Source organism: Sapajus apella, unplaced genomic scaffold (assembly GCF_009761245.1).
Source record: "Sapajus apella isolate SASKATOON/1434 unplaced genomic scaffold, GSC_monkey_1.0 scaffold35, whole genome shotgun sequence".
Lineage (NCBI taxonomy): Eukaryota > Metazoa > Chordata > Mammalia > Primates > Cebidae > Sapajus > Sapajus apella.
This window is the reverse complement of record NW_022436975.1, coordinates 17,539,578-17,563,656: the sequence shown is the minus strand read 5'-3', so window position 1 is coordinate 17,563,656 and position 24,079 is coordinate 17,539,578. Positions and strand designations below refer to the sequence as shown.

The 24,079-nt window shown below is 41.5% G+C and overlaps 1 protein-coding gene across 4 annotated transcripts in view; it reads right to left on the bottom strand.

The window, feature by feature from the left end:
- The window catches only part of LOC116563579 (serine/threonine-protein kinase Sgk3), a 189,868-nt gene that overhangs the window by 123,141 nt on the left and 42,648 nt on the right, over positions 1-24,079 (bottom strand). The window contains exon 1 of one of the 4 annotated variants that reach the window (XM_032296253.1): positions 23,451-23,906. The exons of the other annotated variants lie outside the window; for them this stretch is intronic. The gene's annotated coding sequence lies outside the window, so the exon portion shown is untranslated. Of the gene's footprint in view, positions 1-23,450; positions 23,907-24,079 lie in introns of those variants that run through there. 4 annotated transcript variants of the gene reach the window in all.

Sequence of the window (24,079 nt, the reverse complement as noted above, 5' to 3'; positions counted from 1 at the left end):
TTTAATGTCAAAATGTCAAGTCTGTAGCTAACTACCTTAGGTGAAATGGGAAAGTGCTTCTTGCTTTTTCTTCTTCTTTTCTTTCTTTCTTTTTTTTTTTTTTGAGATGGAGTTTCACTCTGTTGCCCAGGCTGTAATGCAATGGCACAATGATGGCTCACTGCAATCTCCACCTCCCGGGTTCAAGAAATTCTTCTGCCACAGCCTCCCGAGTAGCTGGGATTACAGGCATGCGCCACCATTCCTGGCTAATTTTGTATTTTTAGTAGAGATGGGTTTCTCCAGGTTGGTCAGGCTGGTCTGGAACTCCCAACCTCAAATGACCCGCCCGCCTTGGCCTCCCAAAGTGTTGGGATTACACGTGTGAGCCATCATGCCCAGCCTGGTTTTTCATCTATAAAAATAAGTCTGAAAGTCTATTTAATACTATTTAAAAAGGGCTAGATCTTTTTTTTTTTTTTTTTTTTTTTTTTTAAGAGACGGAGTTTCACTCTCGTTACCCAGGCTGGAGTGCAATGGCGCGATCTCGGCTCACCGCAACCTCCGCCTCCTGGGTTCAGGCAATTCTCCTGCCTCAGCCTCCTGAGTAGCTGGGATTACAGGCACGCGCCACCATGCCCAGCTAACTTTTTGTATTTTTAGTAGAGACGGGGTTTCACCATGTTGACCAGGATGGTCTCGATCTCTTGACCTCGTGATCCACCCGCCTCGGCCTCCCAAAGTGCTGGGATTACAGGCTTGAGCCACCGCGCCCGGCCCCAAAAAGGGCTAGATCTGATAGGTCCTACAGGGGCAGCCAGGCATGGTGGCTCAACCTGTAATCCCAGCATTTTGGGAGGCCCAGATGGGTGGATCACCTGAGGTCAGGAGTTTGAGATGATCCTGGCCAACATGGTGAAATCCTGTCTCTACTAAAAATACAAAAATTAGCTGGGTGTGGTGGGCCACACCTGTAATCTCAGCTACGTGGGAGGCTGAGGCAGGAGAATCGCTTGAACCCAGGAGGCAGAGGTTGCAGTAAGCCGAGATGGAGCCACTGCACTCCAGCCTGGATGATAGAGGGCGACTCCATGGCAAAAAATAGAAAGTTAAAAAAAAAAAAAAAAAGGCTTAGGGCCAAATGCTAACTAGGGTAGTACAGAATTGCCAAACAGATACATACACTCGGCACAATCGCTTACCCAAAAACCTTCTCCAAGGGACCCAAGCTTTATAATTTAACCATTAAAAGCACATGAGAGCCGGGCGCGGTGGCTCAAGCCTGTAATCCCAGCACTGTGGGAGGCCGAGGCGGGTGGATAACGAGGTCAAGAGATCGAGACCATCCTGGTCAACATGGTGAAACCCCGTCTCTACTAAAAATACAAAAAAATTAGCTGGGCATGGTGGCACGTGCCTGTAATCCCAGCTACTCAGGAGGCTGAGGCAGGAGAATTGCCTGAACCCAGGAGGCGGAGGTTGCGGTGAGCCAAGATCGCGCCATTGCACTCCAGCCTGGGTAACAAGAGCGAAACTCCATCTCAAAAAAAAAAAAAAAAAGCACATGAGAAGAGACTTCCGCTAAACAAATACAACATCCTTTTCATTAAGAATTTGGGAAATCTGTCATTTTAAGAGAGCTATATGCCTGATAGATTCTTCTACTTCTGTACAAACTTACATAATCAACTATAATGATTCATAACTACAATTCACTGCCTAATTTTGTATTTTGCAACTTGTTTTCCACTTTTCCCTCCTTTTAAAATTGAACTATATATATATGTGAACAGTCTACACTATTGGCACCTTAACCTCGGGATACATTCCAAGATTCCCAATGGATGCCTGAAACCACAGATAGTACTGAACCCTACATAGACTATGTTTTTATATATATATATATATATATATATATATATATATACACACACCTATGACAAAGTTTAATTTATATATTTGGCACAGTAAAAGGTTAACAATAATAACTGATAATAAAAGAACAATTATAACATCATACAGTAATAAAAGTTATGTGAATGTGCTCTCTCTCTCTCTCAAAATATCTTATTGTACTGTATGCACCTACTTTCAACAACAGTTGACCTCCAGTAACTGAACTGCAGAAAGCAAAACTATGGATAAGGGGGAGTACTGTCGGTAGAATTATGATAAATGAACTTTAATAGCAAGAGTTTAAATTTTTTTAGAAAACCCACAGTACCTTTGGATGGTTTGCCTCCTACTTTTCCCAGGAAACCTCAAATGAATGTGTAAAGAGGTAGAAAAACAATTTTAATAGAAGTGGAAAGAAAATTTATGTTAGTCTTTACAATTTTAACAATTTTTGGTCGGGCGCGGTGGCTCAAGCCTGTAATCCCAGCACTTTGGGAGGCCAAGGCGGGTGGATCACGAGGTCAAGAGCTCGAGACCATCCTGGTCAATATGGTGAAACCCCATCTCTACTAAAACTACAAAAAATTAGCTGGGCATGGTGGCGTGTGCCTGTAATCCCAGCTACTCAGGAGGCTGAGGCAGGAGAATTGCTTGAACCCAGGAGGCGGAGGTTGCGGTGAGGGGAGATCATGCCATTGCACTCCAGCCTGGGTAACAAGAGCGAAACAACTCCGTCTCAAAAAAAACAAAAACAAAACAAAAAACAATTTTTGAACAAGGTATACCACATAAATAAAATTTCACATAGCATTATTTGAAGCCAAGCACTGGCTTCCTTTAAAAACAAAGATGACCGGCTAGGTATGGTGGCTCAAGCTTGTAATCCCAGCACTTTAGGATGCTGAGGCGGGCGGATCATGAGGTCAAGAGATCAAGACCATCCTGGGCAACATGGTGAAACGCCATATCTACTAAAAATACAAAAATTATCTGGGCTTGGTGGTGCGCACCTGTAATCTCGGCTACTCCGGAGCCTGAGGCAGGAGAATCGCTTGAACCTAGAAGGCGGAGATCGCAGTGAACCAACATTGCGTCACCGCACTCCTGCCTGGTGACAGAGCAAGACTCCATCTCAAAAAAAAAAAAAAAAAAAAAAGATGACCAACCATGCTGATCCACATCTAACAATCACACCACACATCATTTCAAAGAGGTAAAAAAACAAAAAACAACAAAAAAAAAAACTATACACACACATTTTTAAAAAATTTGTTACTATTAATTTTTACTAGAACTCACACGGATCCAGAAAAAAAAATGCAACAAAAAGCAGTGATAGTTTATCCAACAGCTTTACACGATCTGAGCCACATTTCCAAACTGCTTTTCACTGTGATTCCTGCAACAAATTCCACCAGTACATTTTAGAACTTTTGCAAATTAAATTAGATGTACTTATTCACCTCAATTCATCCCTGGTGAATGGCTGTGTGGAACTCTAAATTTAAGTACAACTGCATTACTGTTCTCTGGTTCATGTAGAATAATTCTTGGATTCATGGCAATGCCAAGCTAAATGACACTGCAAAGAAACCCTTTGTTTTCAAATAAATCAGTGCTTGGATTTAGATAATGCTATAAATAATCTTATTCATGCAGTGTACCCTCGTTAAAATTGAAAAAGTTGGTAACAACAAAAACTTCCACCTCTATTAAAATAATAATCTTTACAGTTTGTTTTTTCTATATAAGTTTAATAGACCCATATAATTTTAGAGGTAGAAGGAACTTTGAGCAATTTACAAAGAAAATAAAATCACTTACTAAGTTACTGAAATTAGTGAAGCTAATGGTAGAACCCAAGCCTTCTAGAATCTGTAGCTAAGGCTATTAAATATTATAGAACATAATGAACAGATTAATATCAGCCAACATTTATTTATCAAATGGCTACTTTGTACCCTTCACTATGCCAAGCATTTTTACACCCATCATTTCTTTCCTAAATTATTTCATAGGATTAGAAAAGACTTGCTAAAACAATCACGTTCACTCCTTTGGACGTTCAGTGTTGCTAACAGGGGTGACTGCCACATGATCAAAATGGAAAGAGATAATTTGATTACTATAATAACTATATAGTAACTATACTACTGAAGATGTGTTTCAACAACACTTCACTCTCAGAAATTTCTGTCCAAGAGGTAGAAATAGATTTAGAAGGCCAAGGTATGCATTTCTGGGCACCAGCCTCTTTGTCAAGACCTGCAAAGACTACTGCAGCTTCTTCCTCCTTCATCTACTTCTGTACTTTCCCCACTATCACATTCTTGCCCCATTCTGTAACTTTTCCCCACTATCACATTCTTGCTCCATTCTTCTGTTTTTTATCCAACCTATACTTTCTCCTGAATTGCTATCCCCTCCAATAATGTAGGAATGATGCAACTTTTCTGGCTATACGTAACATGTACACTTTGTAGAATTTTTCCTCTGCATTCCCATCAATATCCTCTATCAGCCCAGGCTGAATGGCCTTCCAACATGGCCATTATTATAAAATAGGATTAATTAAGAGGTCACTCTAACTACAAGAGGATTTTGAAAAATAAATGAAATGTGCATATTTGCTTTTTATTTTTAAATTATTTTTAATTTTTTGAGACGGACTCTCCAGCCTGTTGCCCAGGCTGGAGTGCAGTGGCACAATCTTGGGTCACTGCAACCTCTCCCTCCCAGGTTCAAGCAATTCTCCTGCTTCAGCCTCCCAAGTAGCTGAGACTACAGGCATGCACCACCACGCCAAGCTAAGCAAAGCTAAATTATATTGTTTTCACAAGTTCATGGTAAGTGGCACTAAAATGTTCAAATATTTTTAGTTGAGGAAAAGAATTTACTGGTATTTATATGTTAAAACATTTTTAATTGCCTCCACCAACTAGATCTCACATGGTCTTACTACTACTGCAAATTTTGACAAGTCTATTTCATATAATTCTTGTAGGTGCAAATCAAATAATGTTCCAATGAAAAACAAGTAAGAAAATTTAACTGCTTACCATTTCTAATTGTCATGAAGATTCAGTGTGTTCTGTCACATGTTTTTGGAGATGTTGTCTCAACCATGTTAGCAGGTAAACTTTTAATTCCTAACAAGGTTCTCAAAATATGAATGCTAGTTAATTTGAGATGGGTGGCAATACCGTTTAAAAGCATATTCTAAGGGCCGGGCGCGGTGGCTCAAGCCTGTAATCCCAGCACTTTGGGAGGCCGAGGCGGGTGGATCACGAGGTCAAGAGATCGAGACCATCCTGGTCAACATGGTGAAACCCCGTCTCTACTAAAAATACAAAAAATTAGCTGGGCATGGTGGTGCATGCCTGTAATCCCAGCTACTCAGGAAGCTGAGGCAGGAGAATTGCTTGAACCCAGGAGGCGGAGGTTGCGGTGAGCCGAGATCGCGCCATTGCACTCCAGCCTGGGTAACAAGAGGGAAACTCCGTCTCAAAAAAAAAAAAAAAAAAAAAAAAAAAGCATATTCTACTAGTAAATCTTAATACACAGACACAAAAGAATTACAGACTTGAGAAAACACCACTAAACATAAGCTACATTTAAATATTAATATCCAAAGGTTCTTTACCTTTAAGTAAATAATTTTCAAATTTAATTTGGTTTGAACAGCCCATTAAGACAACATAGGTTTCCATTGGAGTCTTTTATCTTGATAATAAATTTTCATATTTATTCTAATATGAAACACTAAAATAGTGCTTTAAAAATTATTTAGGGTAATAACTAGACAGAAGATCAACAAGGAAAAAGATACGAACAACACTATAAATGAATTAAACCTAATAGACATCTATAGAACATTCCACCTAACAGCAGCAGAATACATTTTCTTCTCATGTACACATGGAATATTCTTCAAGATAGTCCATATATTATCCCATTAGAAGTTCTCATTAAATTAAAAAGTACAAAAATCATACAAAGTGAGCTCTCTGACAACAATGCAATTAAATTAGAAAGCAGGTAACAAAGGAAATCTGGTAAATTCACAAATACGTGGAAATGAAATAATATACTTGTAAGTAATCAATGGGTTAATGAGGAAATCACAAGGAAAATTTAAAAATACTTTTGGCCAGGTGCAGTTGCTCACACCTGCAATCCAGCACTTTGGGAGGCTGAGGTGGGTGGATCACCTGAGGTCAGGAGTTTGAGACCAGCTTGGCCAACATAGCAAAACCCCATCTTTACCAAAAATACAAAAAAAAATTTAGCTGAGTGTGGTGACAGACACCTGTAACCCCAGCTACTCAGGAGGCTGAAGCAGGAGAATCACTTGAACCCAGAAGGGGGAGGTTGCAGTGAGCTGAGATTGCACCACTGCGCTCCAGAGCAAGACTGTCTCAAAAAAACAAAACAAAACAAACAAACAAACAAAAAACAGTGCTGAGACAACTGGATATACATATGCAAAAGAATGAAGTTGGACCCCTACCTCACACTATAAACAAAAATTAACTCAAAATAAATCATAGATCCAAAAATAAGACCTAGAACTATGAAGCTCTTAGAAGAAAACATAGGAGTAAATCTCTGTGACCTTGAGTTAAGTGATTATTTCTTAGATGATGTGACACCAAAAGCACAAGCAACAAAGAAAAAAAATGGGTAAATGGGTTTCATTAAAAATTAACACTTTTGGCCGGGCACGGTGGCTCAAGCCTGTAATCCCAGCACTTTGGGAGGCCGAGGTGGGTGGATCACGATGTCAAGACCATCCTGGTCAACATGGTGAAACCCGTCTCTACTAAAAATACAAAAAATTAGCTGGGCATGGTGGCACGTGCCTGTAATCCCAGCGACTCAGGCAGGAGAATTGCCTGAACCCGGGAGGCGGAGGTTGCGGTGAGCTGAGATTGCACTACCGTACTCCAGCCTGGGTGACAGGAGTGAAATTCCAGCTCAAAAAATAAATAGGCCAGGTGCAGTGGCTCATGCCTGTAATTCCAGTACTTTGGGAGGCTGAGGTGGGCAGATCATGAAGTCAAGAGTTCAAGACCAGCCTGACCAACATGGTGAAACCTCATCTCTAATAAAAATACAAAAATTAGCCACCTGTAATCCCAGCTACTCAGGAGGCTGAGGCAGGAGAATTGTTCGAACCTGGGAGGCAGAGGTTGCAGTGAGCTGAGATTGCGCCACTGCACTCCAGCCTGGGTGAAAGAGCGAGACTCCATCTCAAAAACAAAACAAACAAAAAAAAATTAATTAATGTAGGCATTCTAGAAAACAACTTCTGGCAACTTCTCAAAAAGTTAAACAAGAGTTACCATATGACCTAGGACTTCTGCTCCTAGGTATACATCTAAGGGAAATTAAAACATATATGTTCATATAAAAACTTACTCAAAAATATTCATAGGAGTATTATACGTAATAGCCAAAAGGTGAAAGCAACCCAAACATTAATCAATAGATGAATGAATAAGCAAAATATGGTATATTCATATAACATTTATTTATTTTTTTGAGACAGAGTCTCACTCTATTGCCAGGCTAGAGTGCATTGGCACGATCTTGGCTCACTGCAACCTCTACCTCCCGAATTCAAGGGATTCTCCTGCCTCATTCTCCCAAGTATCTGGGACTACAAATGCATATCACCACACCCAGCTAATTTTTGTATTTTTAGTAGGCATGGGGTTTCACCATGTTGGCCAGGATGGTCTTGATCTCTTAACCTTTTGATCCACCCACCTTGACCTCCCAAAGTGCTGGGATTACAGATGCATGCCACTGTGCCCAGTCCAGAAAGTGTTTTAAAGACACAGGGTCTCAATCTGTTGCCCAGGCTGGAGTGTAATGGTGTGATCAGAGTTCACTGGGTGAACTCCTGGGCTCAAGCAATCCTCCCACCTCAGCCTCCTGAGTAGCTAGGACTGCAGGTACACACTACCACATTTGGCTATTTATTGTTGTTGTTGTTTTGTTGTTGGGGTGGGGGTCTCACTCTATTGCCCAGGCTGGTCTTGAAACCCTGGCCTCAAGCGATCCTCCTGCCTTAGCATGCCAACAGCAAGATATTTTTCACCAATAAAAAGAAATGAGCCAAGGTGGGTTGGTCACGAGGTCAGGAGATCGAGACCATCCTGGCCAACGTGGTGAAACCCCGTCTCTACTAAAAATACAAAAATTAGCCAGGCGTGGTGGTGCATGCCTGTAGTCCCAGATACTTGAGATGCTGAGGCAGAAGAATCACCTGAACCCGGGAGGTAGAGGTTGCAGTGAGCTGTGATGGCACCACTGAACTCCAGCCTGGTGACAAAGTTAGAATCCATCTCAAAAAAAAAAGGAAAGAAATGGCTGGGTGAGGTAGCTCATGCTTGTAATGCTAGCACTTTGAGAGTCCAAGGCAAGTGGATCACCAGAGGTCAAGTATTGAAACCAGCCAGGCCAACATAGTGAAACCCTATCTCTACTAAAAATCCAAAATTTAGCAAGGCATGGTGGCTGTAATCCCAGCTACTTGGGAGGCTGAGGCAGGAGAATTGCTTGAAACGGGGAGGTGGAGGTTGCAGTGAGCTGAGATATTGCCATTGCACTCCAGCCTGAGTGACAAGAGTGAAACCACCTCAAAAACAAAAGAAAAGAAAAGAAATACAGTACCACATGCTATAACATGGATGAGCCTTGAAAACATTATACTAAGTGAAAGAAGCCACTCACAAAAGATCATATATTATATGATTACATTTTTTTTTTTTTTTGGGGGATGGAGTTTCACTCTCGTTACCCAGGCTGGAGTGCAATGGCGCGATCTCGGCTCACCGCAACCTCCGCCTCCTGGGTTCAGGCAATTCTCCTGCCTCAGCCTCCTGAGTAGCTGGGATTACAGGCCCGCACCACCATGCCCAGCTGATTTTTTGTATTTTTAGTAGAAACGGGGTTTCACCATGTTGACCAGGATGGTCTCGATCTCTTGACCTCTTTATCCACCCACCTCGGCCTCCCAAAGTGCTGGGATTACAGGCTTGAGCCACCGCGCCCGGCCCTTGATTACATTTTTTAAATAAAGTGTCCAGAATAGGCAAATCTGCAAAGAAAGAAAGTAATTTGTCATTGCTAGGGGCTGGTTGGAAGGAGAGGTGGGAATGACTGACAATGGGTCCAGGGTTTCTTTTGGGGATGATGAAAGTTCTGGAATTAGATACTGGTGATGGCTCCATAGCTCTGTGAATAAACCACTGAATTGTGGTTTAAAAAGCAACTTTAATGGTATGTGAATTATATCTCAATAAAGCTGTTATTTTTAAGTGTTAAGTGTAAATTACTCTAGTGTATGCTGTGGGTTTATTCTGTCTTCTCCATTTACTATTTGTGACTTTTTACTTCTTTTTAAACTTTCCCAATCATTTTAATTTTCTCAGCGTCTTTCTCACCATCTGTCTTAGTCCATTTGTGCTGCTATAACAGAATACCTGACACTGGGTAATTTATAAAGAATAGAAATTTGTGTCTTACAGTTCTGGAGATTGGGAAGTCCAAGATCAAGGTGTCAGCACCTGTTCAGGGCCTCTTGCTGTGTCCTTGCATGGAGGAAGGTAGAAAGGGCAAAAAGGACAAACTCTGTGTCCTCACATGGCAGAAAGCAAGAAATCTGCTCCCAAAAGCCATTTTCACGACAGCATTCATCCATTCACGAGGACAGAGCTCTCGTGACCTAAACACCTCCCAAAAGTCCCTACCTCCCAATGCTGTTGCATTGGGGATTAAGTTTCCAACACATACATTTTGGGAGGCACATCCAGACCGTACCACCATCTTTGCCCAGGACCATAATACATTTTATTAGATAAGAGAATCATAGGATATTGAAGTATGTAAGAATTCAGACCTGGTGCATGGTGGGTCATGCCTATAATCCCAGCACTTTGAGAGCCCAAGGTGGGCAGATCACTTGGGCCCAGGAATTTAAGGCCAGCCTGGACAACACAGCAAAACCCTGTGTCTACAAAAGATACAAAAATTAGCCAGGTGGTGTGTACCTGTAGTCCCAGCTATTCAGGAGGGAGGCTCACTTGAGCCTAAGAGATCGAGGCTGCAGTAAACCAAGATTGTACCACTACACTCCAGCCTGGGCAACAGAGCAATACCCTGTCTCAAAACAAAAACAAAACAAAAAAAAAGAAATTAAGATGTAACATGTTCTATCGTACTTGGTTAGAGGAACTTACTTCATTATCTATAAAAACCCATGATATACCTGCATTAGCTAACATGCAACAGAATTCAACAAAGTTATTGCTCTGTTTCCACGGATTAATATAAGTGGTACTGGTTATCATTGTTAGGTTTTAGAATATGACAACAGTACTTGTTATCACTGGTAAAGTTCACTGGACATTGGTTACTAATAGCAGGAGTTTGACGGTTCTGCAGATAACAGCATAAGATATTCAAATTCTATAGGTTCAGGATTTAACGGAATCAGCTTCTAAATCTTTTTTGTTTTTGTTTTTGTTTTTTTTACAGACAGGGTCTTGCTCTGTCATTCAGGCTGGAGTGCAGTAGAGCAATCACAGCTCACTGTAACCTCAAACTCCTGAGCTCAAGCGATCCTCCTGCTTCAGCTTTCCAAATTGCTGGGGCTACAGGTACATGTCATGACACCCAGCTAAATGAAGAATCTTTAGTCTTTTTTTGTTAGATACAAAATACATATTTAAAACATTTTAGTCAGCTTTCTTCTTGAAATCTGGCACAAGTTTCTAGATTAAAACACTAATATGATTTCACAATGATAAAGTAAAAATGAAAACTGATTTTCAAACTCATGTAACCACTGCCTCATCTGCAGATGGTACTCTGGGTTATTTGTTCATCAGTTCTGCCTGTTCTTTCTGATGAGGGGCTTTCAGAGGAGTCAGCTCTTACCCCCTTATCACTAATACAGGGGAACCTTGTGGTAAAGTCTGAGAGACCTGTTCAGGTCAGCTCTGACCTGTGTTGGCCACACACAGCAACCTTGGAAACCTTACTATGCCCAAGTTGCTCATCTGCAAAATAAAATGACCTACCTATCCCATAGCATTATTATGAATATTTAATAAAATAATGTCTCTCAAGCACCCAGCATATGGTAGGAACTCAATAAATATTAGTGCCTTTTTCTTTGTTCTCTGAGAGATAAAATATAGGTCATACATGATGAAAACTACAAAAATCCTGATGAAAGAAAACATTTGGCTTAACATGTACAATTTGAAAGGGGCACAATTATCTAAATACTAAAAGTAAACCAACCTTTATTTTCTAAAAGCACCAAACTCATATAATCTTAAGTAGATAAATTATAACCATGATGATAGGATACAAGATATCATGGGGGGAAAGATAAACTGACGTTGCAGTAATTGCATTGGTATTATCTAAGAGTTTTTAATTAGGAAACAACTAAGTATCCAATTGGCAAAATACTACAGATAATTTCAATTAAATGGTTCTTCCAATAAGCCAGCAATAATTTAAGGTTTGGCTGTATTTGCAGTATGAGAATTTCCTAATGGAAGCCTTCGTAATGAATCTTAGTCACAGCATTCGAGAGCGCTGAAGGAGAACAAAGCCATGGCATGGCGCCTGCAAATTACTACTGGTCCTTTGAGACTAGACTACACATGCATTCTTAAAAAAAAAATTTAAAACAACAACTTTACTAATGGCTATATATGGAAAAAGAACACTAGATATATATAGATCTATTTTTTAAAAGTCAGGAAACTCTGGGACATGATTTTAAACATTATTTTAACAATGGGTTACATATTTACAAGGTTCACAAAAAAAAAAACCATAGTGAGAAGTTGCCTTCCTACCCATCCTTAGCCACCCGTTCTCATCCACCACCCCAAACAGAGAAACACTGCCAATTTTTCTTTCTTTCTTTTCTTTTCTTTTTTGAGACAGAGTCTCACTCTGCCAGCCAGGCTGGAGTACAGTGGCGCGATTTCTGCACACTGCAACCTCTGCCCCCTGGAATCAAGCAATTCTCTCTGCCTCAGCCACCCAAGTAGCTGAGATTACAGGTAAACACCACCATGCCAAGTTAATTTCTGTATTTTTAGTAGAGACAGGGTTTCATCATATTGGCCAGGCTGGTCTTGAACTTCTGACTTGAGGTGATCCACCCGCCCTGGCGTCCCAAAGTACTGGAATTATAGGTGTGAGCCACCATGCCCAGCCAAGATTGCCAATTTCTTATGTGTCTTTCCAGAGACACATGAGAAATTTTCTTATTTCTCTTTACATATAGTCAAGCAAAACATAATATATTCCTTTTTCCTGGTCTTTCCACACAAAAGGTAGCATTTTATACACAATGTTCGCATCTCACAGGCAAATGTTTAATCCTAACATGTCCAATGAAAGCAATAAACAATTTCAATGGGACAGAAACTTTAGTTCACACTTCTTATTTATTTTAATTTTTTTCCTTTTTTCTTTTTTTACTCGTAAGTGCAAGTTGAATATGTATTTTATTTTTTATTTATTTTCTTGAGACAGAGTCTTGCTAGTGTCACCCAGGCTGGAGTGCAGTGGTGTGGTCTTGGCTCACTGCAATCTCCACCTCCCTGGTTCAAGGGATTCTCCTGCCTCAGGCTCCTGAGTAGCTAGGACTACAGGCGTCTGCCACCATGCCCTGCTAATTTTTGTATTTTTAGTAGAGACGAGGTTTTACCATGTTGGCCAGGCTGGTCTCAAACTCCTGACCTTATGATCCACCCTTCTCAGCTTCCCAAAGTGCTGGGATTACAGGTGTGAACCACCATGCCCAGCCTTAGTGGACTTTTAAAAGGAGAAAGAGGCTGGGTATGGTGGCTCACGCCTGTAATCCCAGTGTTTTGGAAAACTGAGGCAGGAGAATGGCTTGAGGCCAGGAGTTTCAGACCAGCCTAGGCAACAGGACCCTCACTAAACCCTGTCTCTAAAAAAACAGAAAAATTTATATAGCTGGGCATAGTGTCATGAGCTGTAGTCCTAATAAAAAAAATTAAAATTAATGGAAGACTAGAAATAAATGATGTCAATATCAGTAAAAATCAGAAATAATAGAAATCTAAAGGGGAGACAAAGTTCAAAGGGAAAAGGGGCTGCAATCTAATAAATCTTAAAAACTTTTCTCTGCTAAAATATTGGAATACCTTTTCTTTCATCAGTTAAAAAAAAATTTCCTTACAGACACACACAAAAATAAACCAAATATTGGTGGAAAGAGAGAGTAGAATAAAAAGAGGTCAATCAGAAATGAGAGAAAGGTACTTGTGAATGGACTAAATTATCAACTGTGTACAGCTACATACATGTAGAATTACAAAACATAAGAGCTATATGCTTTTTTTTGAGATGAAGTCTCGCTCTGTCCCCAAGCTCGAGTGCAGTGGCTCGATCTTGGCTCACTGCAACCTCCACCTCCTGAGTTCAAGCAATTCTCCTGCCTCAGCCTCCCAAGCAGCTGAGACTATAGGCACGCACCACCATGCCCAGCTAATTATTATATTTTTGGTAGAGAGGGGGTTTCACCATGTTGGCCAGGATAGTCTTGATCTCTTGACCTCGTGATCCACCCACCTCAGCCTCCTAAAGTGTTGGGATTACAGGCATGAGCCACCACGCCTGGCCTAAAAGCTATTTTTAACAAATTATAACAGCTGGGCAAGTGGTTCACACCTATAATCTCAGCACTTTGGATAGCTAAGGATGTAGGATTGCTTGAGCCCAGGAGTTTAAGATCAGCCTGGGCAACATGGTGAGACCGCCATCTCTATAAAAAATAAACAAAATTAGCCAGGTGTAGTGTATGTACCTGTATTCCCGGCTACTTGGGAGGCTCGGGTGGGTGGATTGCCTGAGCCTGGCAAGTTGAGGCTACAGTGTGTTAAGATTGCACCACTGTACTCCAACTAATGTGATAGAGGAAGACCCTTTTTTAAAAAAGTAATAATAACAAAATCTTACTTCTGAATGTTTATTAACAATGGTACCTGATATAGTTTAGGTATTTGTTTCCGCCCAAACCTCATGTTGAACTGAAATCCCCAATGCTGGAGATGGAGTCTGGTGCAAGGTGTTCAGATCATAGGAAGGATCCCTCATGGCTTGGTGCCATCTTTACCATAGTGAGTCATTTAAAAGTGTGTGGCGTCACCACCTCCCAACTCTTGCTCTTGCTCCTGTTCTTGCCATGTGATGTCCCTACTCTCCCTTTGTGTTCTGCCATGATTGTAAGCTTCCTGAGGCTTCCCCAGAAGCAGATGCTTCAGGTACAGCCTGCAGAACGATGGGCCAATCAAACCTCTTTTCTTATAAACTACTCAGTCTCAGGTACTTTTTTATAACAATGCAAGAACAACCTAATACAGTACCAGTTCCAATAAGCAAATCATATAGTACTTCCTTGTTTAAGCCATCATCAATTTTGGCACCATGTTGTTGGGAGCCTGAATAAAAACATCTTTTTGAAAGCTTTTCCATTGATGTTTATGAGAAAATAGGCCTTTACTCCCAGTGCAGTTTAAGTAGCTACTGTCTCGGTGTGGAGCTTCCTATACCATCTGGCCCACGCACCTTTACAGGTGAGCTGAAGTTCGTATGCAGTCAGCTTTCTGGGCCTGATCCTCTACCTCCACCTCTTTTAAGAGTCTCCAGCAGGGAACCTAGCATTCCTGAACCAGTACTGTTTCTTCTGTAAGTCCCAAGGATCTGATCCAAGGTCTTACCAGTGCATATCTCTACTGATAAAAATCTGAAAGGAAGTGGTTGGGAATCCTGACATACTACTTCTCAAAGATTGCTAACCTTTGACCCAATATACCCTTCTTAGTCTTTAACTTACTTGAAAACAAAAAGGTTATTTTGAAGCCTGATAGAACTTTGGATGTATTTTCTAAAGGGAACAGTGGTCATATCTGGGAGTTAGCTTTCAAGACCAAAACGCTCTATTCAACCCATAACATGACTGACATCTTTAACTGGGGAAAAAAAAATAGCACAAAACAATGCTTTTGCAATGACACAAGCTATACTATAAAATTTAAAGCTATATGTGTATGTATATATATATATATGTATATATACACATATATATACTATATATATATGTATATATATACACTATAAAATTTAAAGTATATGTGTGTATGTGTATATATATATATATATGCTTAAGAAAAAAGTGCTTAAGAAAAAAGAGCTTATTTAGAGAAGAGGAGGTGGGTTTGGACTTCTGTGGATATTTTGAAAGGAATTACTAGGTATTCTCAAGGGCTTTGAAGGTTGAAACCACTAGTTCTTTATAATGTCTACGTTTCTTCCCAAACTAAAAGTTTTCCTTTCCCTTATTAAAGGCCTGCTTTTAAATGTATCACCATGATTAGTATCCATTTTGTTTAAGACCAAAATGAAGAGAGTGAGATAGAGAAAAGACAGAAATTTTCTTGATGCAAGAGGTGGAAGAAGAGGAAAAAAGAACAAGGTTTAAAAAGGAGACCAAACTCTCAGAAAGCAGGGGAGGTCACAAAGAGTGCAGAAGTCCACACCTGCTGTAGATTGTAGGCTGCAGATTGTGTACTCACACGCTGGGGGACGAAAGGGGAATGAAGAGATGTCAGCACAGACCCCCACTGTCTGGAAAGAGTGGTGGCTTTAGTATGTGAAGGGGGAACTATGGGCATGAAATCATACTAAGTCAAGTGTTACTGACTTGGAGACAGCCTATAATATAATGGGATCACAAGTAACTTCAAGGTCACCTATTCCCACCATTGGTGGCAGTGCTGTTTAAACCAATTATATTATAAACAATGTACTCATTATTAGATGAGTATTTCAAAACATCTCAAGTTCACCTGTTCTATTTTCTTTTTTTGTTTGTTTTGTTTGTGAGACAGGGTCTCATTCTGTCACCCAGGCTGGAGTGCAGTGGCACGATCAATGCTCACTGAAACCTCCTCCCCTCCAGCTAAAGCAATCCTCCCACCTCAGTCTTCCTAGCAGCTGGGGCCACAGGTGTGTGCCACCATAACTGGCTAATTTTGTGGGTATATATATATACATATCTACATATACATATATATATATATATATATATTTTTTTTTTTTTTTTTTGAGACAGGGTTTGCTCTTGTCACCGAGGTGCAACCTCTGCCTCCGGGGTCAAAGCGATTCTCCTGCCTCAGCCTCCCAAGTAGCTGGGATTATAGGCCCAGCTGATTTTTGTATTTTTAGTAGAGACAGAGTTTCACCATTTTGACCAGGCTGGTCTCAAACTCCTAACCTCAGGTGATCTGCCCGCCTTGGTCTCCCAAAGTGCTGGGATTACAGGCATGAGCGACCACGTCTGGCCCAATTTTTTATATTTCTTGTAGAGACTAGGTTTTACCATGTTGCCCAGGCCAGTCTTGAACTCCTGAGCTCAAGCAATCTGTCCACCTCAGCCTCTAAAAGTGCTAGGATTTTAGGCATGAGTCACCATGCGAGCTGTTTTATTTCCTAACTGAAATTTAGAACAGCCACTTTTCCCTTGGTTCAAGTCAATTATTTCTGCTTCTCCTTTAGTGATTACAATCAATTACATGTGAACATCCTATCATTTATCTTCTTAAATATGTTGTATTTTAGATGAACTTATAATGTAAATATTGACTGACTCTCATTAGAAGAACGTGTGCTTTATGTTAATTTGGATGGATTTGTCAGTCCATCTACACACCCTCAGTCCCTTTATGAGCAGTAGTATAAATTTCCAAGAGTATTAGCCAGGGCTGGGGCATGGCAGGTGGCCAGGAAACAGTAAAATAACCGGTTCAAAGGTGCTTGGAATCTGTGACGTTGGCTGGCTACATAAGCATGATTCTTTAACCAACGAAGCAAGCCTGTATAAAAGAAACTTTCAAAAATGGCATTGAAGATATGTACATGCACACACAAATAAAAGTCTAGAAAGATACACTCTAAAATGATAATAGCAGTTATCAATGAGTGACAAATTTACTGGCAATTCTTATTTTCTCTATTTCTTCTTTTATTTGTCCAAAACAGTATTACTTTGGTGATTTAAATATATTTTAAAGGACTCAAAATGGTAAACATGTAATAATAGAAATAACAGAAAATGGACAATCAACTATAAAGTAGAATACTATGCAGCAATCAAAACTAATTATATAGATCTATAGATGTCTATATATAGTGTTAAATAAGAAACAGGATGGCACAGCACAGCGGCTCACATCTGCAATTCCAGCACTTTGCGAGGCAGGGACAGGAGGATTACTTGAGTCCATGAGTTCAAGACCAGCCTGAGCAACATAGTAAGACCCTGTCTCTACTAAAAATTAAAAAGAATTAGCTGGTATGGAGGCATGCACCAGCTACTCAGGAGGCCAAGGCAGGAGGGTTGCTTGAGCCCTAAAGGTTGAAGCTGCAATGAATCACAATTGTGCCTCTGCATTCCAGCCTGGGAGACAGAGTAAAACCCTGTTACAAATAAATAAAGAAAGAAAGAAAGAAAAGAAAAAAGAAAGAAAAGAACAAATTGTGTAAAACAATCCCCATTTTTCCTGTTTACATAGATTTGTCTATCCCCACACATATAGACAAATTTATGTAAGCATGAAAAACGCCTAGAAGGATATAAAGCAGCAGTGGTTATCTTTCTGGGTAAAATTAGAGTGGAGAGGGGTTTTTTTTATTACATATGCTTCTCAATTGCTTGAATTTAAGGGCGTACCTTTTTATTGGGGGGAAATAGGGCCTCAATCTGTCAACTAGGTTGGAGTGCAGCAGTACAATCGTAGCTCACTGTAACCTTGAACTCCTGCGTTCAAGCAATCCTCCCACCTCAGCCTTGTATACCTTTTTAAAGATTAAAAAATAAAATACACAACTAAAATTAAAATGGGGGGGAAGATGCATGTGTTTTCTTGGGAAACTAAGAATATGATTCCAAAATTCCCTTTGAGCTGGTCATATGTAAAACATACATGTGCATTAAATTACATAGTCTATATATTGTTCATACATATATATGTTTATCTGCATGTATGGATGCTGAGTTGGAAATTGGATCATTTTAAGTTAACCTTTCTCTATTTTTGGTTAGAAAATAGGGAGGTAGGCCGTGAGCAGTGGCTCAGGCCTGTAATCCCAGCATTTTGGGAGGCCGAGGTGGGCAGATCACTTGAGGTCAAGAATTCGAGAGCAGCTTGGCCAACATGGTGAAACTCCATCTCTACTAAAAATGGAAAAAATTAGCCGGGTGTGGTGGTGGCGCCTGTAGTCCCAGCTACTCAGGAGGCTGAGGCAGGAGAATTGCTTGAACCCCAGAGGTGGAGGTTGTAAGGAGCCAATATTGTGCCATTGCACTCTAGCCTGAGGGACAGAGTGAGACTCTGTCTCAAAAAAAAAAAAAAAAAAAAAAAAAGGGTGGCTCACGTCTGTAATCCCAACACTTTAGGAGGTCGAGGCAGGTGGATCACCGAAGCCAGGAGTTTGAGACCAGGCTGGCCAACACAGTGAAACTAAAAATACAAAAGCAATTAGCTGGGTGTGGTGGTGCACAACTGTAGACCCAGCTACTCAGAAGGCTGAGGCACGAGAATCACTTGAACCTGGGAGGTAGAGATTGCAGTGAGCCGAGATCACACCACTGCACTCCAGCCTGGGCAACAGAGCAAGATTCTGTCTCAATAATAATAATAATTAATTAATTAATTAACTAAAAACATAACTAGAGTATTAAAGTTCCTTCTCATTTTCAAACTTATGAAGCACCACTGTACTTGAATATGTTTCATTCAGCAGTCTATGGACTGGCTAATCCATCAATGAGTCCCACTTTTGTATATGAATATATTACATATGAAATCCATTCTACCTATAGAAGAAAAATGTTTGTTATTGACTGGCTTAGCAAATACATCAGGAACTTGAATAGAAATCATTAGCCAGAATCATGCTTATTGCTGTATGCTATGTAAAAACAGTGTTATTTCTTCAAAATCACAGAACAGTGAGAAGAATTACATTATTATATCAACAGTATAGGCATTCCCGAAAAAGAATAAGGATTTTTAAAAGATACAAAATCCAGGCTCTTTCTCAACCACTCTTACTCTCAAGTTAAAAGCCACTAAACCAGCTATCTTTTTTTTCTTTTTTTTTTTTGAGAGAGAGTTTCACTCCTGTCACCCAGGTTAGAGTGCAATGGTGCAATCTCGGCTCACTGCAACCTCTGCCTTCCGGGTTCAAGAGATTCTCCTGCCTCAGCCTCCCACCATGCCAGGCTAATTTTTGTATTTCTTTTTTAGTAGAGATGGGGTCCAGGCTAATTTTTGTATTTCTTTTTTAGTAAAGATGGGGTTTCGCCATGTTGGCCAGGCTGGTCTCAAACTCCTAACGTCAGGTGATCCCCCCACCTCGGCCTCCCAAAGTGCTGGAATTACTGGTGTGGGCCACTGTGCCTGGCCTCTATATTTGAATTATCTGACAGCAAACTCACTTAGTGACTTGAAGAAAGAGCTATCTACAAGTAAAAGTATGTGCCATTGATGATACAAAGTAATTTTGCCCACCAATATCATGCCAAGAGATGTTTCTAGTTCTTCTCAAACTTTGATTCCATATAGACCTTTACTATATGTATGGCCCTGTCAGGGGAAGCAGAGCTGCACTGCACAGGAATCCTCCCCGCGCCCCCCCGCAAGGCCTCAATAACATTACTCATTTCACACACATCTCCATTTTCCATCTTACATATTGTTAGTCCCTCACCCTCTAACAATTCCCCTTATATCTTTACCTTTCTTTCAGTTACCCCAACTGCACCCAAGGAAAGCAGATTTTTGTTTAAAGTAATAGAACAGTGGCTATAAGACGGTGAACTTAGGCAGGTTTTCAGGACTTTGGAGAAATAGGAAAGGACCTGAGAAATTGGACTAGGGCAGGATACTGCACACTGCCCTAATTCCCCTTGAAAACCCTCTGGCTCAGCTTCAGACAGCTAATACAATTTTACTGGGTGACGCTTTGAATTGGCCTTCAACATCTGATTTTCACATTGTCTTCCTCAGCAATGACAACTGAAAGCTAGCATTGACTTTAAGCTACTTTGACATGAACTACAAGATGTGGAAGTGTCACCTCTTAAATATACCACTTTTCTCCATGATATTGGGCAGGGGAGAATGAAATGAGAGCAAAGTCTCCACCATGAGAAATGGAAAAGGTAAAGGAAAACAGAGACACTGAGTAGCTTAAAATAATGTGGGAGCTGTTACAACTGTCAGGAATAACATGTTACATAATTTGAGTTTCATGAATCAGCAGTTTAGTCAGTAATTTACATTAATTTTTTTTAAAAAGAGTGAGAAAATATGAACATTGGAAAAGATAAAGTGGTTTCTGAAACAAGGCAGGTTTCAAAGGTATTTTATTCCACTCCTACGCAGAAGAACGTTGACAGGCAGATGACTCAGTCTGGCTTCATTAAGGGTTTTGTACCGCCTAATACACGTTATGGGAAAGGCCATCCCATTTCTCATCTCTCCCTGATAACTCTTCTCAATTCCTCCCGCCAGGTAATGGTTACATTATCCTCTCTAATTGAAGGTTATTCACCTGGAAATCACATACTTTAGGTACAGAGGGCTATGCTTAAAGAATATAAATAGTTGAGGAATTTGTGTGTTTTTTAAAGACCCTTTATGCGAAAGTCATTGCAACATTTCAATAAAATACATAGTAATGTCAGACATTTCAAAAATATTTACAATACCTATGATCATTGAGTTTGAACTTGATCATAAATCTAAGTAGTTTGGAGAGCTAAGAAAGCTATGGCCGGGCGCAGTCCCAGCACTTTGGGAGGCCAGGGCGGGCGGATCAGGGGGTCAGGGGTTTGAGACCAGCCTGGCCAACATGGTAAAACCCTGTTTCTACCAAAAATACAAAATTAGCCAGGTGTGGTGGCACGAACCTGTAGTCCCAGCTACTCACGAGGCTCAGGCAGGAGAATCGCTTGAACCTGGGAGGCAGAAGTTGCAGGGAGCCTAGACTGTGCCATTGCACTCAGGCCTGGGCAACAAGCAAGACTCCATCTCAAAAAAAAAAAAAAAAAAGAGGAATAAAAGAAAGCTGTCAACACAAACATAAATATCATATGTCCATTCTAAACTCTCAAAGTCAGAGGAAAAAAAGTAGGATGAAAAAAAAAATTTATTTTTATTTTTATTTTTTCAAAAACCAGAGGTGGCAAATCCCAAGAAAATGAGTCCAAAGGGCATTCTATCCCTTCTGTAGAAAATGTGCTGTATCAGATACTGTTTGAAATAAGAGAGGCAATGGATTAGGCCTGGAAATCTCTCAGGCATAAGTCAATTACTATGGTATTTTGAGAGACATGTTTTGAAAGAGCAAGATATCTGAAGCCATTTGGAGTCATTCATTCCACAGATGTTTATTACAGGCCTGCACGTGCCAGGTACTGTCCACACACCTCCCTCTATTCATTTGCTGCCTCTCACCTGCTGTGCAATCTAGGCTAAAACACTTTAACATTTCTATGCCTCAGTTTCTTCATCTGTAAAAATAGGTAATAAAAAGTAGTTAAGAGACCAACTGCACAGATCTCTCTAACGGGTAAACGCGTATGTCTGGAAGTACTTTGTAAACCATGAAAGTGCTAGGGGTCATTTGGCTAAACTGAAGTCACGAATGACACTAATGCCTGCTGTGCCATAAACTATTAATGTATCAGAGGAACATGAGCCTTCTTGCTTCAAAAGACACTCCATAATTCTATTAAATAAGGCGTATCAGCTTACTTAATCATTTCCCTGAAAAGTTAAATATATGAAAGAGAGATAAGGTGGGGGGCACAGAAAAGGAGAGAGGGAACCACAAAGCTAGTCTGATGTGTAGATTTTGACATTATATTCATAATCACCATGACAAGGATCATGTCTATCTTAGTCACCCTGTTGGGTCTCTAATGGTGTACATTTGAAGAGGGCATGTTTTTCTGAAAGAATATTCTCTCTGCAAATCACAAAATGGACACCTATGAGGCTGACCTACCAATTCAATGTTTCCAACAGCAAATAGCAGTAAAATTACAAAACGTTATTTGTTATGTTGATGTGTACACACAAAAATGTTCCATTTTATAGTAAATTTCAAGTTCAATCTGACCCTCAAATCTAAACTACGTCATATGAATAATGTTGAACAGATTAGGAACAAAGCTCTTTTCAAAAACAAAAGTAGGCTCCATGCTGTGGCAGTTAAAGAAGGGGAAGTTCTGGTGTCTCCAGAGTGAGCTGATGGGCACGGCAGTTGAGAGGGACCATGTTACACAAGTCATTCAGGTTCTGACCAACACCTGCTTTGAACAGCTAGCATTCCCAGGAGCTCCAGGCTCCCTTACCCCAGGGAAATGCAGGGGTGGTAGCTGTCTTACAGAAGCGGTAGCCAAGGGGACCAGAAGGCACACCCGGTGCTAAAACACGCCTAAAACTTCCTCTAATGTTTCTAGCTCTTGCAATGACATTTGGGGAACTAAAGTATGGATAGCCTCTTCATTGCCAGAACCGCTATAATATGTTGAGTTAAGAATTCAATTTAATATTTATAAAGCGCTTAGAAAGAGCCAAGCACACAGTAAGAGCTATGTAAGTGTTTGGTAAATAAAGAAGGCACTTCCCAGATTGGTTGGGTGAAGTCTCAATCTGAGAAGGGAGTGAATCAAAATACCCAACAGCCTATTTTTCACTTTGACAAAGATTTAGAAATGACAGTGCTCCGTGTTTATTTTGCATCTCAAGTGCACCCCAAGTACTCTCTGGTGCAGGACTGAAATTCTACTCATGGTTCAGAAGTCACTGTGCACAGCTCAATGAAAGCGTTTAAGTTTCAAGAGATGATTCCTTTCTCTTTCCAAGTAACGATGACTAAAAATGACAGAATCTAAAAATCTCAAAGCACTTCTAGTGGATACATTCCAATGCTAAAACTGAGAATTAACAGGGCCAGACTCTCTTGGAGAGACGTAAGGGTTCAAATCACAGAGAACTTATAAGACACAACGTATTAAGGTCTCTTAACTACAGATCCGCTGACAATAGGTTAATGATTCCATCCAGCCCACTCTTGCGGCTGCCCCCTCTCCGACCCTCGCAAGTGACCTGCACCCACTTTCGACCTCAGATGGGGTCTCCCCGCTCGGCGTTCCCCGCTCCTCCAGGCTCGGGGGCTGCGCGCGGGTTAACAAGGTCCAGCCACTGACAGCCCTTGGGCGTTCAGGAATCTTCAGGCAGAATCTGAATTCACCTCGTGGAAACAAAGACCACAAACTCTCCGGGAGCCTGGGGCTGGGCGGGGGTACGGCTTTTTCCCAGGACAAGCAGCGGCCAAGGCCCGCGCAGCCCTCGCCCCGCCCCGTCTCCTCCCGCCCCGGGCCGCCGTCTGAGCCCCGGGTGCGCGGACCCTCCCGCCAGCCCCGCACCTACCCGGCCCCCCTGTGCTGCTCCCGTCGCGGCGAGCGCGGAGCCGAACGCTCTGCGCTTCCTCCTTCCCGGCAGAGCCGACGGGCGCCAGCGTTTCCTCCCTGACGCGTCACGGCCGCCGGCGGCTCCTCCCGCAGAGCGCCCGGGAGGCCAAGGACAGCCGGGGAAGGCGCCGGACCCCAGCCGAGCGGCGCTAGCGGCGGGCCGGGGGCAGCCTGTGTGGGGTGAGGCTGCAGGCTGCGCCCCGCTCAGGCCTCGGAGGAAACCCCTGCTCCTCTCCCTTCCCCAAGGACCCTCGCGCTAGGCCGGGCCGCGGTGCGCCGTCTGCCCCCGTCACGCGCTGTGCAAAGTTCAAGAGGACACGGTGGGTCCTTTCTGGAGGCGCAGCCTCGGGTGTTTCCCGATGCTCCGCCCGCAGTGGCCGCTACCGCGGAGCCCAAGACCCGCGCAAGCCAAAGCGCCGGGGCCCCGCGGAGATGACCTGGGGATAAACGCTCTCCGCCGCGGTCCGCGCGGGGCGCGGGGCGCGGGGCGGGGGGATTGGCTTGGTGTAAACTGGAAACTCAGAGGGGTGAATTAAGTATCCAAATAATTGAAAACAACTGTGATTCATTTAGCATTATTATTATTAT